Source organism: Salmo salar, chromosome ssa21 (assembly GCF_905237065.1).
Source record: "Salmo salar chromosome ssa21, Ssal_v3.1, whole genome shotgun sequence".
Taxonomy (NCBI): domain Eukaryota; kingdom Metazoa; phylum Chordata; class Actinopteri; order Salmoniformes; family Salmonidae; genus Salmo; species Salmo salar.
Window position 1 is genome coordinate 16,966,183 of NC_059462.1, and position 27,557 is coordinate 16,993,739.

Here is a 27,557-nt window from a genome sequence, read left to right on the forward strand (position 1 = left end):
AATTTCATATAAATAAAGACTTTTGGAATGGATGTTTTTTTGGGTTTAGTTGTTACGTTTGGTCCTCCTATCACTCAGTGGCATGGAGACACAGGAGAATTTGACAAAAACAGCCTTCAGGCATACCTACATTTAGTGATAATAGCTAATGGCACTCTCAATAATAATGGGGTGCACATTTATAAGCAATCTCTTGAAATACAGAACATATCAGAATACCAGGACTCAAATGAGAGCAGGAATAACCATGGAGAGGAAAGGTTAATTCAAACACAATTTCACCTGACCAATTCTCTTGTATGAAATAATCAGTATCCCACACTTAGCCCTCTAAAATAAGAATCACTTTACAGATACAATTATGGCTGTCCCCTCTCTGCCAGAGCCACTGTCAACTGTGTCTTTTAATTCTGTAATCAGTTGCCAGCAGGACCCACTATCGCCGCCTGCATGCCGCGCCAGTCAATACAGACATCCCCAAACACACACCGGCTGGTTTTGTCAAATGTTTTATTGAGTGTAGACATCTGGGCTACTGTAAAACATGCATTATCTCTGGAAGGAGGAGAGGAGCAGGTCGCATTGTCCCTGCTGTCAGCTGTGTCAGGCCTGGCACCAGTGATGGAGATTAATGAAGTATCAAGAGAGTAATACTCTTCTTCAAATGCTCCTACCATTTGGAGAGGGGGGGGGCATCCTGATCTTAAATAGCAAAGCTGTCAGTGTTTAGTGGACCTGTGCTTTGGCAAGGGGGATTGTATAGAATTCTCCTGGACAGAAAATAAACAGGGATAATGTGGCAGTGTGGCCAGTAGGTAGGACTGAGCCGACTTGGCAGGTAGCAATCTATCTCCAGCTTCATTCTGTCTAAAACAAAGAAGAATTCTCTAACGGCACAGTCCATTCTGGTAGCCGACAGACTGCGACTGAGTCACTTCTTAGTCTTGGGCAGGTTCGGCGTGATGAATTTGAAAAAGATAATGTCTCCGTCCTCCACAACGTAGGTTTGTCCCTGTTGTCTGTATTTCCCTGCTGCCTGTAAAATAGAGAAACACAACACCTAATTAAAGACAGTTATGAAAAACAAGAAATAGCAAATTAGCAATGAACACACGTGCACATCATCTCACTGTCTTACACACACACATGCACACATGCACGCACACACAATCACGGGGTGTCTAGAATCCCACTGAGTGAATAACCCTCTTCTCTGTCAATTTCCATTCATATGTACAAGTAACATTTTAATAACGCTCTTTCATTATAGCATCCTCGTACTTCTGAAGGAAACCAAATAAATTCCAACATTTCTTTTGTATACATCAGATGTGTTTGTTCCCCTTCCCGGGCAAACTCAAAATAATTGACTTGAAGTGCTAATACGGACGGGTTTATGCATTCTGGTTCTGCACAGAGCACAATTAATTAGGAGAATCAATGTCCCTTTAAAGGCTCAGGAGACCATTTAATCCAGACTCTATAGCACCAGAAACACTGCTTGGAGAGGGAGACGGGGGGGGGAAATCAATGGCTATTTGTGATTCCTGAGTACGTATTAAACCAGACACGTCTAACTGGTTCATTTGCACTTGAAAGCAGCCATCTGGAGGAGCAAGCTTGGCTTAAGCAGATATGATTACTAATAGTGTGATATCCCTATACGCTGGCCTATTCAAACAGTCCATTCCCACAACTGGCATAAATAGCATTGGCCTTATTGCTGCAGTCAGAAACGCTCTGTGACCATATATATATATATATATATATATATATGATTTAACAGGTGGTATCAATAGCTTTCCCCTGGTAAATCTATGTCATGGAAAGAGCAGGTGTTCCTAATGTTTTGTACACTCAGTGTACAAGGGAATGAGGGATTAGGAAGAGAGCATGCAGCCGGACCTGAGGCTCTGATGTCAGGCTTCCATTTTTTTTTGGGGGGGGGGGTTGTACTTTTTACACCTTTTTCTCCCCAATTGGTAGTTACAGTGTTGTCCCATTGCTGCAACTCCCCTACGGACTCGAGAGAGGCGAAGGTCGAGAGCCATGCATCCTCCGAAACACGACGCTGCCAAGCCGCACTGCTATTTGACACACTGCTTGCTTAACCTTGGAAACAGTCCAGCTGGTGACCAGAGTCAGCTTGCAGGCGCGCAGCCCACCACAAGGAGTCACTAGAGTGCATTGGAACAAGGAAATCCCGACCAGCCAAACCCTCCCCTAACCCGGACGACGCTGGGCCAATTGTGCGCCACATCATAGCTCTCTCAGTCACAGCCAGCTGTGATACAGCCTGGGATCGAACCTGGCTGTAGTTACGCCACAAGCACTGCAATGTAGTGCCTTAGACCGCTGCGCCACTCGGGAGGTCCGTCAGGCTTCCATAACATCAGCGTTCAAACCCCCAGAGCCCGGCACATTTCCCCTCTACTGACACTTTAGGAAGTAGTAACCAACAATACATTACAGCTGAATTATATACATTTTACAAAGACCTGAGGTGAAATATTGAATGTAATATTCTGGTAATGTATTTTTTTATTTCCGATGTGGATCCCTATAGGGCAAGTTATGTAGTGTATAAGTATCTGCCAGACAGAGGATTTGGCTGGCCATTGAGTGAGCTGAGGAGATCTACTTGGTGATAATATGAGTTAGTAGGGCAAGCTCTCACTACTTGCCAGTGCTAATCACACATCTCCTGCACAGGATTTAGAAGGGATTAGCATCTGATACTCTGATTTCCACTTTGTCCACATCCCTAATTGTTTAATCCATATATTCCATTGGTGAAAGATTTTTTTTTTTTAGACCTGCTACATTTTAAACAGAATCCGGGACAATTTAACAGGTAAAAAGTATCCAATTACATCATGGTTTGATCTCATCAACAACTATTGGCTGGTGGTCAAGTTTAATGGCGTTTGAAGCTTAAGTACCAAGACTATCTACATAATAGCCCTGGGAAGTGCTTTGTACACACTATAATAACAGATGCCAGTCAAGGCTCTGGAGGTAAACCAATAGAGGCACTTCCTACAGACGCGTGCTAACCACTGACACCAGCACATTCATGTCCTGCCGTTTCAATGGCAGGACCATACAAGACAAACCAACAGCATCAGACACGCTAAGTCACGCTGGGCGTCGGGAAATTGCTCCAATCCATTGTGTGACATGGAACACTTTGGAATGTTGTTCCTTGCCCCGAGCTTTCTTCTGGGGGAGAGAAGAAGAAAAGAAAAAAGCAAGAACAAATAGCATTACCTCAACCAGGTGGGTGAGAGGTGTTACAGATGAGGCCAATGTTTTACAGTTACCCTGAACATTAGCACACACTCACAGAGGGAGAAGAACAAAAAAAACGTTCAAAGCATTCCGTGACACTGCCTGCTGCACTTAATCACATCGTTATAGTCTTCTCAAATTCCCCATGAAATACAGTGATTATATTGGACAGAGCAGCGCCCATGTAGAAGCCACAGCCCAGTAACAAGGTCAAAACAAACCTTGGCAGTAATAAAATAAGATACGCAGCCCAGATTTATGTGCTGTTCATCCGTGCAACAGTCCCGATGTAAAGAATTTCACCCTTTCTTTAACTTGGCTCTTTATATCACTGTCGCAAAAAGTGCCAAGCTAACGGTCTGCTCTATAGATGTGGCCTTGTGGGGTACAGAGAGCTTCCTCTGAGAGGCTGGTCTGAGGTATAAGAAAGGCCTACCGTGAGCCTGTTAAAACAGATTGTGATAAAGATATGTGCCGCAGGAGAAGAATGGCAGTGTTTAGAGACAGAATCCATTGGCTTGTCAGGGGCGCTGGCGGAGTGCGTGCAGTAATTTCTTCCCCTGGCTAAAGGTGAAGAGTGTTTGCAGTGCGAGCAGTGTGGTGACTGTCAGCTCCACTGATCACAGGAGACTTCCCTCATCTGCACCCCGACGGCTCACTTTGACAGCGTTCTCACTGCCTCCCTCTTTAAAATCCTCGAAATTTCATTACTTCGGCCATAATGAAGCCCTTCTCAAAGTCCGTGTGGATTTCGCCGGCTGCTTGTGGAGCCTCGGTTCCTTTCTGTCAGGAGGAAGAAAGAGAAAGGACACACAAGGTAAATTAATTGTTTTGGAGAAGATGGATTTCAGCACATGACTGACATGCTGTTTGATAGGGGGGATGGTGAAGTGAGCATGGGTAGGGGGTGTGTTGGGGGTTATTCTTACCTCGCTCCTGATTTTTGGATAGCACGTCACACGGTTGTGCCTTGCTAGAGTAGCCTTGAGGCCGATAAGGAGCCTGCGCTGCTATCAATGCCCACCAGCAATTTCTGATTCCGTGGTGCTATTGATTTCTGTCCAAGCAATCTTCCCTCATTGTGGGTTGCTACTCCGGCCTCAGGTCGTCAGAGAGGGAGAGAGGCAGTGTTGCAGCGGGATACACACTGTATTGACCTGGCTGTATCATACCTGACCATTTTGAAATGGAAACTTTCACTACATTTTATATACAGTGTATGCGGTATATCCCCTTTGTCATGTTTGAACTTCCTCAAAAGGTATTCATAGCAGATGATTGAAAGGAAATATAAAGGATCCCTTTATAGAATATACATTCGAATTTAAACGGAACCAACATTATAACAGAATGACCACGGAAAATATGAAATTGGTTGTTTTTCTCCAAGAACAAAAAAAAAACGTTTTTCCCCCCCTAACTTTTATAAATTCTTCCTACATTAAATCCCATTTAGCATCAAAAGTCACAACGGTCGCTGATAAAATACGCAATTTATATGCATTGAAATAATGCCTGGGAAAATGACAAATGACCCAAATAAGTGACATCCCTGCTCTGCATCATTATGACTTGCGCCTGTCGACCTCCTCTCCTCTCCCTCTCTCTCTCTCTCTGCTCTGTAGCACTGTGCTCCAAAACGGCGGAGCACTTTTAATTATGTATATAATCAGGTTGGGGTCGACATATTTCATGCCAAAAGAATGATGTGCATTTAATGACTCCAATACATTACCATCCCTATGCAATCTCATTGACGGAGTGCTTGTAAGTTTAACTACCATTAATCAGCATCAAGGTTTGTCTAGGTGGAGAAAAATAGATTAGGGGCTGATTTTGTCCTATGGCGCATTACAAGAGGTACACGTCATAGTAGTTAACAGCTACGCAGAGCACCCTGATAGATAATGGTCACCTCGAGGCTGCCTAATAAAGCATGCTAAAGGGCTTAGCAGCACCATGTTACAGAGTGTCGTTTTTACAATGTAAGATGTATTGGGTTAATATAGCTACTCACTGATGCTTACCTGACTAAACGCCTCACACACAATCAAGGCTAGCTGTAATCAGTTATGTCAAAGCAGACAAGCCCATAGGGGAGATGCTTGGAGGAGTTCTGTTACTTTCCTAAACACACTGAGGACATCGCTCATGGCTGGGTGGAGGTGGCTCATATATTTAACCACTATGATGTCACCCAAATAAAGTGTTCTGTTTATTATCAACCTAAAACGTTTTCTTAATAACATACATACTTTCAGTTTAGTTAGTTGTAAAACATTTTTTACTTTTTTTAAAAAAATGCTCACGTTCCTTACACAGATCGACTAGCGAATCAGAATGCAACTCCTGACAGGTTAAAAGCTTATTATGACCGCTCTTAATCCCTTTTAACATTTGCACAATACCAGTGCGCCGAGCCAACATCTGTATCGATGTAAATCCTCCTGTGATTCAGTGTCACCCAGGCTCTCAGCGGGCTCAGTAAACTGAGACACAGAGAGGAGGAGCCCCCCAGCAAGACCCACAAACGGTTGAATAAAAAACCACATCAATTTCAGCACAGACAACCCCCGTCACACAGATTAGGCAGGCACAATGCTAGGGCCCCTTATCTCCCGCGGCAGGAGGAGGGCAGGCAGATCTGCACGGGATGGAAACATTCTCAGGAAGTAATGGGCAAAATCAATTGTTGCCCTCCTCAATCAAAGTAGCCCCCACTTTCACTGTTCAGCAGCTCAACAGTAATTGAAGTTATCCTTGGTCTGTAATGACTAGCTAAAGCCGGACCATGACAAAGTTGAAAGTGGCTGATATCAGGCTGCATGCCAGCAGGGTGGAACGGTACGCGGCGCGGCCGGTCGCGGGGGCAGGGTCTTACCCGGATGGTCCACGCACGGACTTCATCTGGTCCAGCTGTGAAGAAGTACTCCAACTGTAGGGCTCCATAGCCAGCTTTGATGATCCTTGTCAGAACGCTGTCGGAATAAGCAGGGTGAAAGCAATTTTAGTTTCCATGTTGTTTGTGGTGCTGTAAATGCTAGGTCTCTGAGGATATTTTAGTGGTGCTTTGATTCGTAGCCAAAGTTCACGTCGGTGGCAAGACCACATCAATTCCAATACATAAACTCATTGAATAACTAAAATAGGGTCAACATTGAACATTTCATTCTCCAGTGATTTAAAAAAATTAATTGTCACGCTTTCCGTCTCATTTAGCACCTTTAAGAATTCATCCCAACGTCTCTCTGAGCTCAGGAGAAAAAAAATCTGCTGTCACGATTTCTCTTCCTCCATAGAGGTTTTCACATGCGAACAATACACCCGAAATGCCCAAGTTATAATTATACCTGTAGATGACAGATGACAGTTAAAAACTTAATTTAGAAGAAAACCCTTTGACTGAGTTGTTCCCGTATAGAGAGGGATCCTTGCTTTATAATGGTAATTACTCTACCATGTATTATTCTATCAGCGCACGCAATTAAAGGAGCCTGAATGCTAATTAACCTCTGAGTCTTGTGCTCGGTGCAGCACTTCTGAATCTCCTCTTCACTCATGTCCTGCAGGAGACTCTCCACTCCTCCGCTGACAGGGATGACCAGCGCCCCCGGGGTCGTGACTGTCTACCCACTCCTTGATTGTCACCAACCTGGACAGTAGACACAACAACACAGACAGGTTGGAGCTTCATGGTGTTGACTGACAGGACAGAACAGAGCAGCGTTTGTTATCTGTCGGCTGGCCTATGCATATTCATGAGAGAACAGCCGTGCCCGTTTACCGTGTCGTTTCGGAACACTGCCTTCCCAAGGTCGCGCTGTGATTGCACCGTTTCACTTTGTTACTGAGTTTGCCTTATTAATAAGTTCCCAGGTCAGGAATAAGTTTGCCATGTCATGCGTAGGTATGAATACAAGCAATGACATCCCATAAAGAAAAAGCAGATTGTTGACAATTATCATGGTTAATGTGACAGTGTTTTACCCCAAATTCACTCCAAGGTTACAGCTCTACTGTTAAGTACAATTCGATTTATTTCAAACAGTTAGTATTCAGTCCAGTAATTGCCCTAAGGCCTGGAGGATGGATGGAAGTATAGTATTCCCACTTATGAACGTCTTAGTCATTCACTTCCCTTAAATCCCTTTTAAGAGTGTTTTTCTGCCCTGTGACTCAGCGGGAGACCTGACATTGCAGGACAAAGATATCCTCACAGTTAATGGTAACTCTCTGCCAGAACAGTGGGGGGGTGGGTGTGGGGGTGGGTGTGGGGGTGGCGGTGGGGGGGTCGGATAATTATGAGATTAGCCCCACGCGTTTACAGCCTGGCCTGGGATTGGACGAAGCCCAACGAGCAGCATCACACAGACCCATTTTCACACATTGGGCCCGACAGAGAGAGCTCCCGGGCTTCTGGATTGATTCTAAAGGCCCGTCATTATCTGTAATCCCGGTTTCCTGTTTACAAAACCTATAAAAAATCAAAGGCTGGGAGTGACCGCACAACCTCAATACCACAGCTATTCTAATAACAATGTCACCCGTTTATCATCTAACTATTGGATCACTGGTTCAGTCAATCAATCTCTGGTGTCTTTCTACCACTTACAACTGAACAATACAATCAATGCTAAATATCGGAGAAAAATTCCAACTTTTGGAAAGAGTCATTGCAGCGTCATAACAGCTGCGGTCGCTTGGATTCTTGTTTGATCATTTGATTTATCTTACTGAGTGATGCCAAACGTGCTTCAGGGCAGACCATCAGTGTATTCTCTCGGCAATAAGCATAACCATCTATCTACAACCAATATTTCACTTCCTGCTAACACAGAGCCTGTGATGCACTTAAACTAGAGTTGAGGATTTGACAGGCGCCACTATGAGCTGGTCACCACTTCTCATGAAGGGAAAAATGTACATTTAGTGGAAACTCAAACTCGAAAGCCAAGGAGATGACTGCCTCTCCAAGTAGGGAAAAGAATCCAATCTGGGATAATAACAGCTGTAGTTTGTCACTTTTAGGAGCCTAGCCGTCTATTCGCTGGCAGATTATTTGCATTCCTCAGGTATCACGTTCTCTACAGGCGACTGAATAATGATTCACAAATCACTCTCCCGACACCAGTCAAGGGCTGTGATCCTGTGAATAGGCCATTGTACCTGAGACTGTAATTGGTGAAGACTTGACAGAATCGAGCGTCGTCAGCCAAGCAACAAAGAGGCTCTTGGTGGAGCGCCGAGGGATGATTTTAATAATGCGGAAGCCGAGATGGAGAACGTGAGCGCCAAATGAGCACGGGGGTCCCTGGGTTCGCGCACAGAGTGACACAGGAGCAGACAAACACCTTGCCACAGGAACAAGGTACACCCCCTTCTCCCAACAGAGGGAACGCAGCACTGTCAAATGAGATTTGATGTTCTGTCAACATGACTTTCCTGACCAACTTCATCAACTTCCACCAGTCTAGTTACGCCACTTTACAATCGGATTTACATCCTCTCCAATGCATCTCGACAAATGAATTGGGTAAATGTTAATACCAAAACGTCCAAAATATGGCTTCTCGCTAATGAATTAAAATGCTGAACTTAATCACACACACACACACACATACACACACACATAAAGATGAGCAAAAATGACGGTATGAAATAAATAATACAATTACTGAGCTATACTCAAAAAAAAGGGAAATTATATTATTTTATACTAATACAACTGCTCAGAGAAAGAGATTTGTTGAAAGAGTAATACATTTTTTTCTGGCAAAAAGAGCCTCAAAATGTTTGGCAACACTGTTTTCAATACCTTTCAATACCTCACCTTGTGACTTTTCTAAAATGTTTTATGAGATCGGAGAACACATTGAGAGGGATCTTAGACCATTCCTTCAAACAGAATTTTCAATGGGTTTCAATTCTGGAGACTGAGATGGCCATTGCAAAATGTTGATTTTGTGGTCAATTAATAATTTATTTGTGGATTTTGATTAGTGCTTGGGGTTATTGTCTTGCTGGAAGATCCACTTGCGGCCAAGTGTCAGCCTGGCCAGGAGGCAACCAAGTTTTTGGCTAAAATGTCCTTGTACTTGGTATAGTTCACGATGCCATTAACCTTAACAAGGGCCCCAGGACCAGTGGAAGGAAAATAGCCCCATAACATCAAAGATCAACCACCATATTTTACCGTAGGTACTTTGCTGCATATTCTTCTGTTTTTCAATGCCTAACCTACCACACAGATTAAATCCAAACTGTAACTTGGCCACTCCAGAACATTCACTGTCTTCTTGGTAAGCAACTCCAGTGTAGATGTGGCCTTGTGTTTGAGGTTATTGTCCTGCTGAAAGATGAATTTCTCTCCCAGTGTTTGGTGTAAAGCCGTTTTTTTCTCTAGGAAGCAGGTTTTCCTCTAGGATTTTGCCTGTGCTTAGCTCCATCCCGTTTCTTTTCATCCTGAAAAACTCCCCAGTCTGTGCCGATGTCAAGCATACCCATACCATGATGCAGCCGCTACCATGCTTGAAAATCAGTGATGTGTTGGATTTTCCCCAAACATAAGGCTTTGCATTTAAGCCAAATAGTTCATCCCTTTGCCATTTTTTTTGGCGATATTACTTTAGTGTCTTGTTGCAAACATATACATTATTACTTTAGTGCCTTGTTGCATATATATACATTATTACTTTAGTGCATTGTGGCATACATTTACATTATTGGAATATGTTTTTATTATATTTGATTATTCTGTTCACTCTGTCATTTAGGTAATTCTTGTGGAGTCAATCAATCAATCAATCAAATTGATTTATAAAGCCCTTTTTACATCACCTGATGTCACAAAGTGCTATACAGAAACCCAGCCTTAAACCCCAAACAGCAAGCAATGCAGATGTAGAAGCACGTTGGCTAGGAAAAACTCACTAGAAAGGCAGGAACCTTGGAAGAAACCTAGAGAGGAACCAGGCTCTGAGGGGTGGCCAGTCCTCTTCTGGCTATGCCGGGTGGAGATTATAACAGAACATGGCCAAGATGTTCAAACGTTCATAGATGACCAGCAGGGTCAAATAATAATAATCACAGTGGTCGTAGAGGGTGCAACTGGTCAGCACCTCAGGAGTAAATGTCAGTTGGCTTTTCATAGCCAATCATTCAGAGTTAGAGACAGCAGGTGCGGTAGACAGAGAGAGTCGAAAACAGCAGGTCCGGGAAAAGGTAGCATGTCCAGTGAACAGGTCAGGGTTCCATAGCCGCAGGCAGAACAGTTGAAACTGGAGCATCTACTGGAGTCACTACAATGTTGTTGATCCATCCTTAGTTTTCTCCCAGCACAGCAACATAACTATGTAGCTGTTTTAAAGTCACCAATGGCCTCATGGTGACACCCCTAAGCAGTTTCCATCCTGTTCTGCAGCTCAGGTCAGAAGGATGACTGGATCTTTGATGTGTATGGGTTGTTTAATAAATCATCCACAGCATAATTATTAACTTGACCATGCTCTAAGATATACTCAATGTCTGATTTGTTATTGTTACCCATCTACCAATCAGTGCCCTTATTTATGAGGTTTTCAAAAAGCCCCCTGGTCTTTGTAGTTTAATCTGTGCTTGAAATTCAATACTTGACTGAGGGACCTTACAGATGTGGGGGACTGAGGAAAGGGTAGTCATTTGAAAATCATGTCGAACCCAATTATTTCACAGAGTGAATCCATATAACTTATTATATGATTAGTTAAGACACATTTGACTTCTGAATTTAGCTTTGCCTACACAAAGGGAGTGAATACTTATGCAACAATTATATTTACACATTTTATTTGAGAATTATTTTGGTCGAATTTTCTTTTCACTTTGACATTATGGAGTATTATTTGTAGATCAATGACAAAAAATACAAAACATAACAATTAAATCTATTTCAATCCCACTTTGTAACACAAATTTTTTTTTTGCATTACAAAGTGGGATTGAATTTGTCATTGATCTACACATAATACTCCATAATGTCATAGTGAAAAGAAAATTCGACCAAAATAATTCTGCAAATAAAATATAATTGTTACTTAAGTATTCACTCCCTTTGTGTAGGCAAGGATAACTTCAGAAGTAAAAAAATAATAGGGTTTGACATGATTTTCAAATGACCTCTGTGGCAAAAGTTCAAGGGGGTGTACACTTTCTATAGGCACTAAAGACTGTATATATACAGTACCAGTCAAAGGTTAAGACAGCAAAGCTGTCATCAAGGCAAAGGGTGGCAACTTTAAAGGAAATATAAACACTTTTTTGGTTACTACATGGTTCCATATGTGTTATTTCATAGTTTTGTTGTCTTCACTATTATTCAACAATGTATAAAATAGTAAAAATAAAGAAAATCCTTGAATGAGTAGGCGTATCCAAACTTTGGACTGGTAATGTACACTAAACAAAAATATAAACGCAACATGTTGGTCCCATGTTTCATGAGCTGAAATGAAAGATCCCAGAAGTGTTCCATACACACAAAAAGCTTATTTCTCTCAAATTCTGTGCACAATTTTTTAAACATCCCTGTTAGTGAGCATTTCTCCTTTGCAGAGATAATCCATCCATCTGACAGGTGTGGCATATCAAGGAGCTGATTAAACAGCATGATCATTAATAATAATAATGGCACCGGACGGGATGGCTGCCGTTTTACGGGCTCCTAACCAACTGTGCCCTTTTGCTAGTTTTTTTGCGTTGTTTGTAACTTATTTTGTACATAATGTTGCTGCTACTGTCTTCTATGACCAAAAAGAGCTTCTGGACATCAGAACAGTGATTACTCACCTCGAACTGGATGAAGATTTTTTCTTTAACGAGTCCAATGTGAAGGATATACTGCTTTCTCGAGACCAGGCCAAAACCCCATCATTTGCGTGCAGAAAAGACAGAGAAAAAGGGGGTGGAGGTCGAGCTGCCTTCTGAGAATTCGTAAACTTCCACTACCATTTGAACTATTGGCTAACGTGCAATCACTGGAAAATAAAATGGATGATCTACAATTAAGAATATCTTACCAACGGGACAATAAAAACTGTAATATCTTATGTTTCACGGAGTCGTGGCTAAACGACAACCCGGATACTATAGAGCTGGCTGGGTATTCCGTGCATTGGCAGGACAAAGAAGCTATGTGTGGTAAGACAAGGGGCGGGGATCTGTGTCTATTTGTAAAAAAACAGCTGGTGCACAATTTCTAATATTAAAGGTATTGCTCGCCTGAGATAGAGTACCTCATGATAAGCTGTAGACCACACTATCTACCAAGAGAGTTCTCATCTATATTATTCGTAGCCGTTTATTTACCACCACAAACTGATGCTGGCACTAAGACCACACTCAACCAGCTGTATAAGGCCATAAGCAAACAAGAAAATGCTCATCCAGAAGTGTCGCTCCTAGTGGCCGGGGACTTTAATGCAAGCAAGCTTCAATCCGTTTTACCAAATTTCTACCAGCATGTCACAAGTGCAACCAGAGGGGAAGAAAACTCTAGACCACCTTTACTCCACACACAAAGACGCATACAAAGCTCTCCTTCGCCCTCCATTTGGCAAAACTGACCATAATTCTACCCTCCTGATTCCTGCTTACAAGCAAAAACTAAAGTAGGAAGTACCAGTGACTCGCTCAATACGGAAGTGGTCAGATGACGCCGATGCAATGCTACAGGACTGTTTTGCTAGCACAGACTGGAATATGTTCCAGGATTCATCCAATGACATTGAGGAATATGCCACCTCAGTCTCCGGCTTCATCCAAAAGTGCATTGATGACATCGTCCCCACAGTGACCGTACGTACATATCCCAACCAGAAGCCATGGATTACAGGGAACATCCACACTGAGCTAAAGGCTAGAGCTGCCGCTTTCAATGAGTGGGACACTAATCCGGACGCTTATAAGAAATCCTGCTATGCCCTCAGATGAACCATCAAACAGACAAAGCGTCAATACAGGACTAAGATTGAATCCTACTACACCAGCTCTGATGCTCGTGGCAGGGCTTGAATACTATTACAGACTACAAAGGGAAACCCAGCTGCAAGCTGCCCAGTGAGGCCACTCTACCAGATGAGCTAAATGCCTTTCATGCTCGCTTCGAGGCAAGCAACACTGAAGCATGCATGAGATAACCAGCCGTTCCGGAAAACTGTGTGATTATGCTCTCGGTAGCCGATGTGAGCAAGACCTTTAAACAGGTCAACATTCACAAAGCTGCGGGGCCAAACGGATTACCAGGACATGTACTCAAAGCATGCGCGGACCAACTGGCAAGTGTCTTTACTCACATTTTCAACCTCTCCCTGACCGAGTCTGTAATACCTATATGTTTCAAGCAGACCACCATAGTCCCTGTGCATAAGGAAGCGAAGGTAACCTGGCTAAATGATTACTGCCCTGTAGCACTCACGTCAGTAGCCATGAAGAGCTTTGAAAGGCTGGTCATGGCTCACATCAACACCATCATCCCGTAAACCCTAGACCCACTTCAATTCGCATACCGCCCCTACAGATCCACAGATGACGCATGCCCTTTCCCACCTGGACAAAAGGAGCACCTATGTGAGAATGCTGTTCATTGACTACAGCTCAGCATTCAACACCATAGTGCCCACAAAGCTCATCATAAGCTAAGGACCATGGGACTAAACACCTCCCTCTGCAACTGGATCCTGGACATCCTGACGGGCCACCCCCAGGTGGTAAGGGTAGGCAACAACACATCTGCCATGTTGATCCTCAACACTGGGGCCCCTCAGGGGTGCGTGCTTAGTCCCCTCCTGTACTCCCTGTTCACCCACGACTGCGTGGCCAAACATGACTCCAAAACCATCATTAAGTTTGCTGATGACACAGTGGTAGGCCTGATCACTGACAACGATGAGACTGACCTCCTCCCTACAGGCATGTGTCCCCAGATCCTCAAAAAGTTTTACAGCTGCACCATCGAGAGCATCCTGACCGGTTGCATCACCGTGTGGTATGGCAACTGCTCGGCATCTGACCGTAAGGCGCTACAGAGGGAGTGCGTACGGCCCAGTACATTACTGGGGCCAAGCTTCCTACCATCCAGGAGCTAAATACTAGGCAGTGTCAGAGGAAGGCAAAAGAAAATGTCAAAGACTCCAGTCACCCAAGTCATACACTGTTCTCTCTGCTACCGCACGGCAAGCGGTACCAAAAGGCTCCTTAACAGCTTCTACCTCCAAGCCATAAGACTGCTGAACAATTAATCAAATGGCCACCAAATATTTTTCTTGAACTGCATTGTTGGTTATGGACTTGTAAGTAAGCATTTCACGGTAAGGTTGTATTCGGAGCATGTGACAAATAACAGTTGATTTCATTTGATTACACAGGTGCATATTGTGCTGGGGACAATACAAAGGTCACTCTAAAATGTGCAATTTTGTGACACAACACAATGCCACAGATGTCTCAAGTTTTGAGGGAGCGTGCAATTGGCATGCTGATGTCTCAAGTTTTGAGGGAGCGTGCAATTGGCATGCTGACTGCAAGAATGTCCACCAGAGCTTTTGCCAGAGAATTGAATATTCATTTCTCTACCAACGTTGTTTTAGAGAATTTGGCAGTACATCCAACCGGACTCACATTCGCAGACCACGTGTAACCACGCCAGCCCAGGACCTCCACATCCGGCTTCTTCACCTGCGGGATCGCCTGAGACCAGCTGCCTGAGACCAGCCACCTGGGCAGCTGAAGAAACTGTGGGTTTGCACAACTGAAAAATTTCTGCACAAACTGTCAGAAACTGTCTCTGGGAAGTTCATCTGCGTGCTCTTTGTACTTAACCAGGTCTTGACCTGACTGCAGTTTGATGTCGTAACTGACTCCCATTCGATGCCCAGTGGCACGATGGAGAGGATAATACAGTGCCACCGTCGCGGCCCACTAACAAGGACTGCACCCCCCCCCTCTCCTTCTCCGTGGATGACGTGAGCAATGTGTTTTAACACATTTAAACGTGTTAACCCTCGCAAGGCTGCTGGCCCAGACGGCATCCCTAGCCGCATCCTCAGAGCATGCGCAGAACAGCTGGCTGGTGTGTTTACAGACATATTCAATTGCTCCTATCCCAGACGGCTGTCTCCACATGCTTCAAGATGGTAACCATTGTTCCTGTAACCAAGAAGGCAAAGATAACTGAACTAAATGGCTACCACCCCGTAGCACTCACTTCTGTCATCATAAAGTGCTTCGAGAGACTGGTCAAGGATCATATCACCTCCACCTTACCTGCCACCCTAGACCCACTTTAGTTTGCATACCGCCGCAACAGGTCCACAGACAACGCAATCGCCAGCACACTGCCCTATCCCACTTGGACAAAAGGAATACCTATGTAAGAATGCTGTTCATTGACTACAGCTCAGCATTCAACACCATAGTACCATCCAAGCTCATCATCAAGCTGGAGGCCCTGGGTCTCAACCCCGCCCTGTGCAATTGGGTCCTGGACTTTCTGACAGGCCGCCCCCAGGTGGTGAAGGTAGGAAACAACATCTCCACTTCGCTGACCCTCAACACTGGGGCCCCTGTTCACCCATGACTGCGTGGCCATGCACACCTCCAACTCAATCATCAAGTTTGCAGATGACACAACAGTATTGGGCTTGATTACCAACAACGACAAGACAGCCTACAGGGAGGAGGTAAGGGCACTCGGAGTGTGGTGTCAGGAAAACAACCACTCACTCAACGTCAACAAAACAAAGTCGATGATCGTGGACTTCAGGAAACAGCAGAGGGAGCACCCCCCTATCCACATCGAAGGGACAGCAGTGGAGAAGGTGGAACGTTTTAAGCTCCTCTGCGTACACATCACAGACAAACTGAAATGGTCCACCCACACAGACAGTGTTACCTGTCTGTTCCTATTAAATGTTTGACTCCCCGTACCCGTCAGGTTTGGCGAGGTGGGATGCCGGGAGGCGCCTCTAGAGGGGGGGGGGTACTGTCACGCCTGCTCCCGCTCATCCCCCTGGCACTCGAGGGTGCACCCCAGCATTCCGCACTCCTGCCATCATCATTACACACACCTGCCTTCCCCCACGCGCATCAGCGATTATTGAACTCACCTGGACTCAATCACCTCTGTCATGACCTTCTCTATATCTGTCTGGTTCCCCGCTCTGTTCCCTGCTTCTGCAATAATGTTCATATGTCCTTGTACACCCGCGTGATGACGCTGTTTCTGTCCTGTTACCTGTCTGTTCCTATTAACTGTTTGACTCCGCGTACCTGCTTCTCATCCCCGGCGTCGGTTGTTACACAGTGTGGTGAAGAAGGCGCAACAGCGCCTATTCAACCTCAGGAGGCTGAAGAAATTTGGCATGTCACCCAAAATCCTGACAAACTTTTACAGATGCACAATCGAGAGCATCCTGTCGGGCTGTATCACAGCCTGGTACAGCTCTCCAGTACAATGCCACTCTAAATAATGCCACTTTAATAATGTTTACATATCTTACATTACTCATATCACATGTATATACTGTTGCACCTTGCCTATGCTGCTCGGCCATCGCTCATTCATATACTAACATGTACATATTCTCATTCACCCCTTTAGATTTGTGTGTATTAGGTAGTTGTTGGGGAATTGTTAGATTACTTGTTCGATATTACTGCACTGTCAGAACTAGAAGCACAAGCATTTTGCTACACTCCCATTAACATCTGCTAACCAGGTGTATGTGACAAATAACATTTGATTTTATTTGAAGTGTGCTCTTCAGGGATGAATACCGGTTTCAACTGTACCGTGCAGATGGCAGACGCATGGCGTTGTGTGGGCGAGTGGTTTGCTGATGTCAACGTTGTGAACAGAGTGCCCCATGGTGGCGGTGGGCTTATGGTATGGTCAGGCATAAGCTACGGACAATGAACACAATTGCATTCATCGATGGCAATTTGAATGCGCAGAGATACCGTAACGAGATCCTGAGGCCTATTTCCGTTCCATTCATCCGCCGCCATCACCTCATGTTTCAGCATGATAACGCACGGCCCCATGTCGCAAGGATCTGTACACAATTCCTGGAAGTTGAAAATGTCTCAGTTCTTCCGTAGCCTGCATACTCACCAGACATGTCACCCATTGGGCATGTTTGGGATGCTCTGGATCAACGTGTACGGCAGCGTGTTCCAGTTCCAGTCAATATCCAGCAACTTCTCACAGCCATTGAAGAGGAGTGGGACAACATTCCACAGGCCACAACCAACAGCCTGATCAATTATATGCGAAGGAGACGTGTTGCACTGCATGTGGGAAATGGTGGTCACTACAGATACTGACTGGTTTTCTGATCCACGCCCCTACCTTTTTTTTAAAGGAATCTGTGAACAACAGATGCATATCTGTATTCCCAGTCATGAAATCCATAGATTAGGGCCTAATAAACTGATTTAAATTGACTGATTTCCTAGTATGAACTGTACCTCAAAAAATCTTAGAAATTGTTGCATGTTGCATTATTCTTTTTTTCAGTGTATATTACATTGTTCAAATGTTTGAGTTTTAGTATACAACTCTATCCAATAATGCATATCCAAGGTTGCTTCAAAGTTTAAAAAAAATCCTTAACATGCAATTGAGAGTTCAAATCTGTTGTTTGTAAAAGTCGGGTGGCCACTGTCAAAGATGCCAAAATATCAAAGTAGTTACAATACATTTTTGGGGGAGAGAAAAAGCGACAGAAAGAAAAGACTGTGTTTTTGTGTGTGTTTGTGTGTGTGTGTGTGTGTGTGTCTTGTCACTGTCCCATTATGCCTCAGTATAGAGTGCCATCTCTCACAGCCCTGCTAATAGAAAGATTCAGCACTTTCTGGTCCTGATCGCCTTTGAACAAATGATGCCTGAAATTTTTATTATTTTTATAATGGAATTTCAATCGCCTTCGCTGCAAATCTAGTGGAAAGTTTTGCATATCAAGTAGGAGAAATGAAATGTTGACCACGTTTTAATGTGATTAAGGGTGACAGGGACATTATTTCTGCTAATCATTCACCGGCTTAAAAGACTCCAACAAGACTGGGGAACAAGTCATGTTCATGCTGCTTTTCCTGTTAGTCTCATTTGAAGGGAAAAAAATACATATTTTAAAGGCAAATATAATATATCAGTATTTTCTTTCAAACCGGACTCCTCCTACCATTTGCATTTCTAAATGATGTATTTATTTTAATCTCCGTTCAATCTAATATATACTGTATTTTTAGACACATTATGCATTTGCTTGAACAGAAAGAGGAGACATTTTGGTATATGCCTACATATTACTGTATGTCCTTTTATGTGATTATGTTGTTTAGATCTCATATTCAAAACAACCAAATCCTAAACATTCGTTTTTCGATACCCAAATAGCTTTTTTGTGCGTAGCCTACATATTATATTTTGCTATAAGCTGACAATACCTTCATACACACTACTATACATTATTAGCTCCACAATAGATGCCTGCAGCAATTACAATAAGTCTATTCAACGGAATAACCTATGGTAAAGTAATGACAACCTACTAAAAACAAAAGAGCTTCCAGCACAGAGTAGGCTTGGATGAACACTTCCCACAGGGGGTCTCTCAGTGCCATGTCTATTTGTCTTGTTCTGTGAGAGAATCCTGAAGGGGGAATAATTCCTGTGTTTCCGCATGCCTGGGGCTGCCCTGGGCTTTGTCACAGCTTTGATCTGCTTAAAGGACTTGGGAGGGGGAGACAATGGGAGATCCTAAAGTACAGATGCAGCTACCTGAGCCTGTGACCTGGGCCTGTGTCTGCCCTGCATTCATACGGACCGGCTTCATTATCACTGCTTAGTCAGGTAAGCCTGTAAAAGGTGGGGACAAAGGGACCCAGCATCTGTCTTTCAGATGCAATTGAATGCTGACAGGCCCGAGGAGTAATCCTCTAACAGCCTCTCCCTCTCCATTACTGACCCACCCACAGGTGGACAGACACACAGCCAAACAAAGCTCCTCAGCACTTGAACCTGGATATCGCGCACGCACACACACACACGCACACACACGCATGCACACACACAGGCAACTTCCCCATCTGTCTGCTGTTGCTGGCTTGCATGCAATGCACCAACTCATCAAATCATAACCCAGAGGCTTTATCCCCCCCACACTCTCTGTTTCTCAGTCCCAGCTGAACGCTCCGGAGCACACAGCATCTCGACCGGGGGGGGTGAGAGGTATGAGCTTATGGTGCCGTTTGAGGCTGGGAAGTCAGGGGCTCTGTGAGACGCTTTTCATCCTCCCAGTGGTGCGCTCCTGTGAGGACACGAGTGCAAATGCTCTCTGCTCCCCGTGGCCCCAGACAGCCCTGAGAGCCAGGCAGCCAGCAGAGCCTCAGCCTCTCTTACTGCTTTTCTCACATCACAGCCAATATTGTCAACTTGTTTCCCTCTTCAAAGCAGTCACGGCAGAGGGAAACAGAGCGGCACCGGCACAATGGGAAGAGGCTTAATTAACAGCATCCTCTTGCATCTCGTTTCTCACAAGGCACAACAAGGGCATGCTAACAACAGGCTTTTGATTATAACTTTCTTCGCTAACAACTTTCTCTCTTGAAAGGCAGTTCCTTGAAAACATACATACACAAAATCAATAGTCAATATGGCTTCATAGAAATAGCAAACACTTCATTTAAATCTCATCCTTTAAATGACAGAGGTGGCACTACAGTAGAATAGCTACAGCCTAGCTTACTGCAATTTGTACGGGAGTAAAAAATAAAGAATACGATCAGAAATTCAAACAGTAACCCCCAGGAGTACATACATACTACATCACCTCAAATAATTCTCTATACAGGGCAGCAGGGCTGTCATTCATTGCAATTGACTGCGAGAAAGAAAACGAGGGGGGGGGGAGAAGGTCATCAAAATGTGACAATTGTGACAAGAGTAGGCAAAGTGTAGCACAGGCAGCAGAATGGGGCGCGGTGGATTTCTCCATATCTCCTTCTCTCTTCCTGGATGACAGCTTAATGTGTACCACATGCAATATTTATTCTCATCTTGTGTCAGACTGTCTAGCCGTCCAAGGGAGTACAAAGAATGCCACTTATTAGAATAAAAGCAGAGGGAAGGTAATCAAGGACATATGCAACATCAGTCAATCATGCCCCCCCCCCACCCTCTTCTTCCCTCCTGTATCCTTTTTCCATTCATAACAGTTCAACAATCACTCTGATAACAAGCTTTCAGGAGCTGTACGTGGCAACACTAAATTCATTTATTTATCTCATTAAAGCTGGCAGGCTGCAGGACACTTGCTGTGACATGTGTGTTTTGTTATAGCCCTTATCACAAAGATAATAAACAACACAACCTGCCATCAAAATATATCATTAGCTTGACTTAAAACACATGGAAAATCTTATGCTCTCAATCTCAGAAAGAAGGCTTCCAAGGGCTTCTTTTTCCCCATCACAGTGCTGCTTCTGGGACAGGCAATGTGCTCCCGTATGAATGCTTTGGAAGAGCTTAGCATATTGTGTTCCAACAGAAATGGCCATTTTTATTAAATGAAAAGGACCATAACCTACCATCTGAATAGGGCTGTGATAATGAATAATATGCTGACAGGTGAGAGAATTCAAACCAAATCCAGTGTTGTCACTACAGTTGATCTAGTAACACAGTGTTGTCACTGCAGTTGATCCAGTAACACAGTGTTGTCACTGCAGTTGATCTAGTAACACAGTGTTGTCACTGCAGTTGATCGAGTAACAGTGTTGTCACTGCAGTTGCACTAGTAACACAGTGTTGTCACTGCAGTTGATCTGGTAACAGTGTTGTCACTGCAGTTGATTTATTAACAGTGTTGTCACTGCAGTTGCTCCAGTAACACAGTGTTGTCACTGCAGTTTATTTAATAACAGTGTTGTCACTGCAGTTGATCTAGTAACGCAGTGTTGTCACTGCAGTTGCTCTAGTAACACAGTGTTGTCACAAGAGTTGATCTGGTAACAGTGTTGTCACTGCAGTTGCACAAGTAACACAGTGTTGTCACTGCAGTTGCACTAGTAACACAGTGTTGTCACAAGAGTTGATCTGGTAACAGTGTTGTCACTGCAGTTGCACTAGTAACACAGTGTTGTCACTGCAGTTGCACTAGTAACACAGTGTTGTCACAAGAGTTGATCTGGTAACAGTGCTGTCACTGCAGTTGTACTAGTAACACAGTGTTGTCACTGCAGTTGCACTAGTAACACAGTGTTGTCACTGCAGTTGATCTAGTAACACAGTGTTGTCACTGCAATTGATTTATTAACAGTTTTCACTGCAGTTGCTCTAGTAACACAGTGTTGTCACTAGAGTTGATCTGGTAACATTGTTGTCACTGCAGTTGATCTAGTAACAGTGTTGTCACCACAGTTGATCTAGTTACACAGTGTTATCACTGCAGTTGATCTAGCAACACAGTGTTGTCACTGCAGATGATCTAGTAACTGTGTTGCCATTGCAGTTGATCTAGTAACACAGGTTTGTCACTGCATGTGATCTAGTAACACAGTGTTGTCACTACAGTTCATTTAGTAACAGTGCTGTCACCACAGTTGATCTAGTAACTGTGTTGCCACTGCAGTTGATCTAGTAACACAGTGTTTTCACTGCAGTTGATCTAGTAACAAGTGTTATCACTGCAGTTGATCTAGCAACACAGTGTTGGCACTGCAGTTGATTTAGTAACTGTGTTGCCACTGCAGTTGATCTAGTAACACAGTATTGTCAATTCAGTTGGTTTAGTAACAGTGCTGTCACCGCAGTTGATCTAGTAACTGTGTTGGCACTGCAGTTGATCTAGTAACACAGTGTTTTCACTGCAGTTGATCTAGTTACACAGTGTTGTCACTGCAGTTGCTCCAGTAACACAGTGTTGTCACTGCAGTTTATTTAATAACAGTGTTGCCACTGCAGTTGATCTAGTAACGCAGGTTTGTCACTGCATGTGATCTAGTAACACAGTGTTGTCACTGCAGTTCATCTAGTAACAGTGCTGTCACCGCAGTTGATCTAGTAACTCGTGTTGCCATTGCAGTTGATCTAGAAACACAGTGTTGTCACTGCAGTTGATTTAGTAACAGTGCTGTCACCACAGTTGATTTAGTAACTGTGTTGCCACTGCAGTTGATCTAGTAACACAGTGTTTTCACTGCAGTTGATCTAGTAACAAGTGTTATCACTGCAGTTGATCTAGCAACACAGTGTTGGCACTGCAGTTGATTTAGTAACTGTGTTGCCACTGCAGTTGATCTAGTAACACAGTATTGTCAATTCAGTTGGTTTAGTAACAGTGCTGTCACCGCAGTTGATCTAGTAACTGTGTTGGCACTGCAGTTGATCTAGTAACACAGTGTTTTCACTGCAGTTGATCTAGTTACACAGTGTTGTCACTGCAGTTGCTCCAGTAACACAGTGTTGTCACTGCAGTTTATTTAATAACAGTGTTGCCACTGCAGTTGATCTAGTAACGCAGGTTTGTCACTGCATGTGATCTAGTAACACAGTGTTGTCACTACAGTTCATTTAGTAACAGTGCTGTCACCGCAGTTGATCTAGTAACTGTGTTGCCATTGCAGTTGATCTAGAAACACAGTGTTGTCACTGCAGTTGATTTAGTAACAGTGCTGTCACCACAGTTGATTTAGTAACTGTGTTGCCACTGCAGTTGATCTAGTAACACAGTGTTTTCACTGCAGTTGATCTAGTAACAAGTGTTATCACTGCAGTTGATCTAGCAACACAGTGTTGCCACTGTGGTTGATCTAGTAACTGTGTTGCCACTACAGTTGATCTAGTAACTGTGTTGCCACTGCAGTTGATCTAGTAACAAGTGTTATCACTGCGGTTGATCTAGCAACACAGTGTTGGCACTGCAGTTTAATCTAGTAACTGTGTTGCCACTGCAGTTGATCTAGTAACACAGTATTGTCAATTCAGTTGGTTTAGTAACAGTGCTGTCACCGCAGTTGATCTAGTAACTGTGTTGGCACTGCAGTTGATCTAGTAACACAGTGTTTTCACTGCAGTTGATCTAGTAACACAGTGTTTTCACTGCAGTTGATCTAGAAACACAGTGTTTTCACTGCAGTTGATCTAGTAACAAGTGTTGTCACTGCAGTTGATGTAGTAACTGTGTTGCCACTGCAGTTGATCTAGTAACTGTGTTGCCATTGCAGTTGATCTAGTAACACAGGTTTGTCACTGCATGTGATCTAGTAACACAGTGTTGTCACTGCAGTTGATTTAGTAACAGTGATGTCACCACAGTTGATCTAGTAACTGTGTTGCCACTGCAGTTGATCTAGTAACACAGTATTGTCACTGCAGTTGATCTAGTAACACTGTTGTAGCTGCAGTTGTTCTAGTGACACAGTGTTGTCACTGCAGTGGATCTAGTAACACAGTGTTGTCATTGCATTTGATCTAGCAACACAGTGTTGTCACTGCAGTTGATCTAGTAACTGTGTTGCCACTGCAGTTGATCTAGTAACACAGTGTTGTCACTGCAGTTGATCTAGTAACACAGTGTTGTCACTTCAGTTGATTTAGTAACAATGTTGTCACTGCAGTTGATCTAGTAACTGTGTTGTCACTGCAGTTGCTCTAGTAACACAGTGTTGTCGCTGCAGTTGCTCTAGTAACAGTGTTGTCACTGCAGTTTCTCTTGTAACACAGTGCTGTCACTGCAGTTGATCTGGCAACACAGTGTTGTCACTGCAGTTGATCTAGTAATTGTGTTGCCACTGCAGATGATCTAGTAACACAATGTTTTCACTGCAGTTGATCTAGTAACACAGTGTTGTCACTGCAGTTGATGTAGTAATAAAGTGTTGTCACTGCAGTTGATCTAGTAACACAGTGTTGTCACTGCAAATGTAACACAAAAAGTATGACAAGAAGTAGCAATGGATCAATCACTATGTGCCCTTTGAGAGGGTCAAGAGCAAGAGGTAAGAGAGCTTTAATCAGCTAAATGGGACCTCTGATCAAGATCTAACCTGAACCGATCTCTCTGGTCAAGATCTAACCTGAACCAATCTCTCTGGTCAAGATCTAACCTGAACCGATCTCTCTGGTCAAGATCTAACCTGAACCGATCTCTCTGGTCAAGATCTAACCTGAACCAATCTCTCTGGTCAAGATCTAACCTGAACCGATCTCTCTGGTTAAGATCTAACCTAAACCGATCTCTCTGGTCAAGATCTAACCTGAACCGATCTCTCTGGTCAAGAGCTAACCTGAACCGATCTCTCTGGTCAAGATCTAACCTGAACCGATCTCTCTGGTCAAGATCTAACCTGAACCGATCTCTCTGGTCAAGATCTAACGTGAACCGATCTCTCTGGTCAAGATCTAACCTGAACCGATCTCTCTGGTCAAGATCTAACCTGAACCGATCTCTCTGGTCAAGTACATACACAGTTGGCATTGTCCCCATCTTTATCACACAAGAGGGACGTTTTGAAGAACTAGTCGCTGTATTGTGAGGTCAGCGGAGAACAAACGAGTGTCTGCTTTGTTCCTACGGCCAGGACGGAAGGCTGTGACACTCACCGTCAGGATCTCATTAGTGATAGCAACAACAGAACAGAGCTGTCTCTGTCTGCTTGTCTGCCTCACCAAGCCCCACCAGACCCCACCAGACCAGACCACAACAAAGACAGCCAGGCTACCCAATGTCTTGTACTTGTCCAACATGGTGAACAACAGTGTGACACAGTGTGTGACGTGTTGAAATCAAATTGTATTCGTCACGTACACAGTATCCAGCAGGTATAAAAAGTGCAGCTAAATGCTTGTGTTGCAGTACAATGATCAATAATAAAGACAATATGACATAGCGCCACAGGCGGCTGGAATTGGGGAGGACCAGCCTATAGTAATGGCTGAAACGGAATGAATGGAACAGTATCAATAACAACAAACACATGGTTTCCAGGTGTTTGATACCATTCCATTCATTTCGTTCTAGGCATTATTATGAGCCATCCTCCCCTCAGGAGCCTCCTGTGCCTCGTGAGGGGAGCACAAAGTGGGTGGTGTCTTGGTCGTGCATTTGAATGAATAGTATATAATAGGACAGCAGCGTTGACTGTATGTGTGTGTGTGTGTGTGTGTGTGTAACAGTTTAGCTTCCGTCCCTCTCCCCGCCCTTACCTGGGCTCGAACCAGGGACCCTCTGCACACATCGACAACAGCCACCCTCGAAGCATCGTTACCCATCGCTCCACAAAAGCCGCGGGAACAACTACTTCAAGGTCTCAGAGCGAGTGACGTCACCGATTGAACCGCTATTAGCGCGCACCCCGCTAACTAGCTAGCCATTTCACATCGGTTACATATGTGTGTGCATGGGAGTGCTTGTGTGTGCTTGTTTATGGGTGGTTGTGTGTGTGTGTGTGTGTGTGTGTGTGTGTGTGTGTGTGTGTGTGTGTGTGTGTGTGTGTGTGTGTGTGTGTGTGTGTGTGTATGTATGTATGGGGTTGGATGTTTGGAGATTGCAAATAGTCTCTAAAGTGCATATGGTCTCTAAGGTGCAAACAGTCTCTAAAGTGCAGGTCTGTACAGGGCGACATCTAGCGTGAGCTGTTCAGCAGTCTGATGGCCTGGGTTGAGGACGGTGCAGTTTCCGTACCAGGCGGTGATGCAGCCGTTCAAGATGCTCTTGATGGTGCAGCTCTAGAACTTCTTGAGGATCTGAGGGCCCGTGACAAATTTCTTCAGTTGCCTGAGGTTGAAGAGGCGCTGTTGTTGGCTTGTTCGTGTCAGGTCCTGTGGTGTGCAAGCCGAGGAACTTTAGGCTTTTTACCCTCTCCACTGCAGCCCCATCGATGTCAATACGGGCATGCTGCCCCCCCCCCCTTTCCTGTAGTACAAGATCAGCTACTTGGTTTTGCTGACACTGAAGGAGAAACAGACCAGGGACGGTCAAAAACGAAGCCAAGTGAACTGATCCTGCAGGATTTTATGAGACACCATCTGGTTATGTTTTACTCCTCTCATAGCCTCTCCAGTCGTTCACACTCATTACAAAGCCTAACTGAAGGCTTCCATTAGGAGTTAGTGTGGGCAGCAGGGAACGTCTTTCCTACCATGGGAAAGTGATTTCAGGATCCCACAGTACACAAGGGGAGAGGGACGTGGGGAGAGGGGAGAGAAGTGGACGGCTGTGCACAGAATGAAAGGGGACACACTGATCATATATCTCCCACATCGCTTTGAAAGGCAAACCGTGGCCTAGACTGCAGTTCCTAAAAATTTGGATGGAGCCAGTGGTGTTGCACTTACTAACTTTCAATTCTGTTTATGGGAATTATGGTTTGGAGTAGCAGAAGTGGGCTGCTGCCACCGCTTTCATGTAACGATTCTGAAAAGGTCACAACAATACTTTCCCTCAGCCAGTCTGTCCAGTGTGCCTCAAAATGTAATGGGGACCAAGACATGCTCGCCTGACAGTTCACTAACAAATCATCTGACATTAAAGAAAATATACAGTTATCATTACTCTGCAATAAAATAAAACTACAAATAAAGTAAATCCTGAAATATGAATGAATCGAAGACCTCAACAAAACATGGATGAGTAGGTTGTACAAACCGAGGGACAAATGAAGCACATCCTCTCAGACAGTGAGATCTTAAAACTAAACGTGGCTAGACCGCCCCCCCCCCTGCAGGGGTACCTTTACTTTAATTGTCAAAGCACCACCTACAGGCCAGCTGGGGTAGTTCACTGAGCAAACATACCTGCTGGTTTCCTTTCCATACCAGGAGAGAAATGCACAGACACTCAGTGAGAACAAAGTGACATGTCTGGAGACACAGGACATATGCAGACAGATAGCAATACATATACGACCATTCCACAGACAGACAGACACGTGCCAGACAGGCACACATGCACGCACGCACACACACACACTCACTCACTCACTCACCTCTTGTATGTAAAAGCCCCCTGTGAGGAGCCTCAGTGCCTGGCCATTCCTCTCCCCACTCACGGTACTCTCAGAGAGGTCACCCTTTCCAGTTTTCTTAAAGGTCGAAACACCTACTTAAGAGGTCCAATTTACTTTAAAGCACACCCTTCAGCAAAACAGGCTGTCTCTCTAAATGTGACAGCAGTTGTTTTTCTTGCTAAGGACATTGGATTAAATATCTGATAATATCAACCCTAAAGGAA

General features: G+C 44.2%; 1 pseudogene; it reads right to left on the reverse strand.

Moving 5' to 3' along the window:
- Positions 1–5,493: 5,493 nt before the first annotated feature.
- The window catches only part of LOC106581705 (obg-like ATPase 1), a 58,862-nt pseudogene continuing 36,798 nt past the window's right edge, over positions 5,494–27,557 (reverse strand).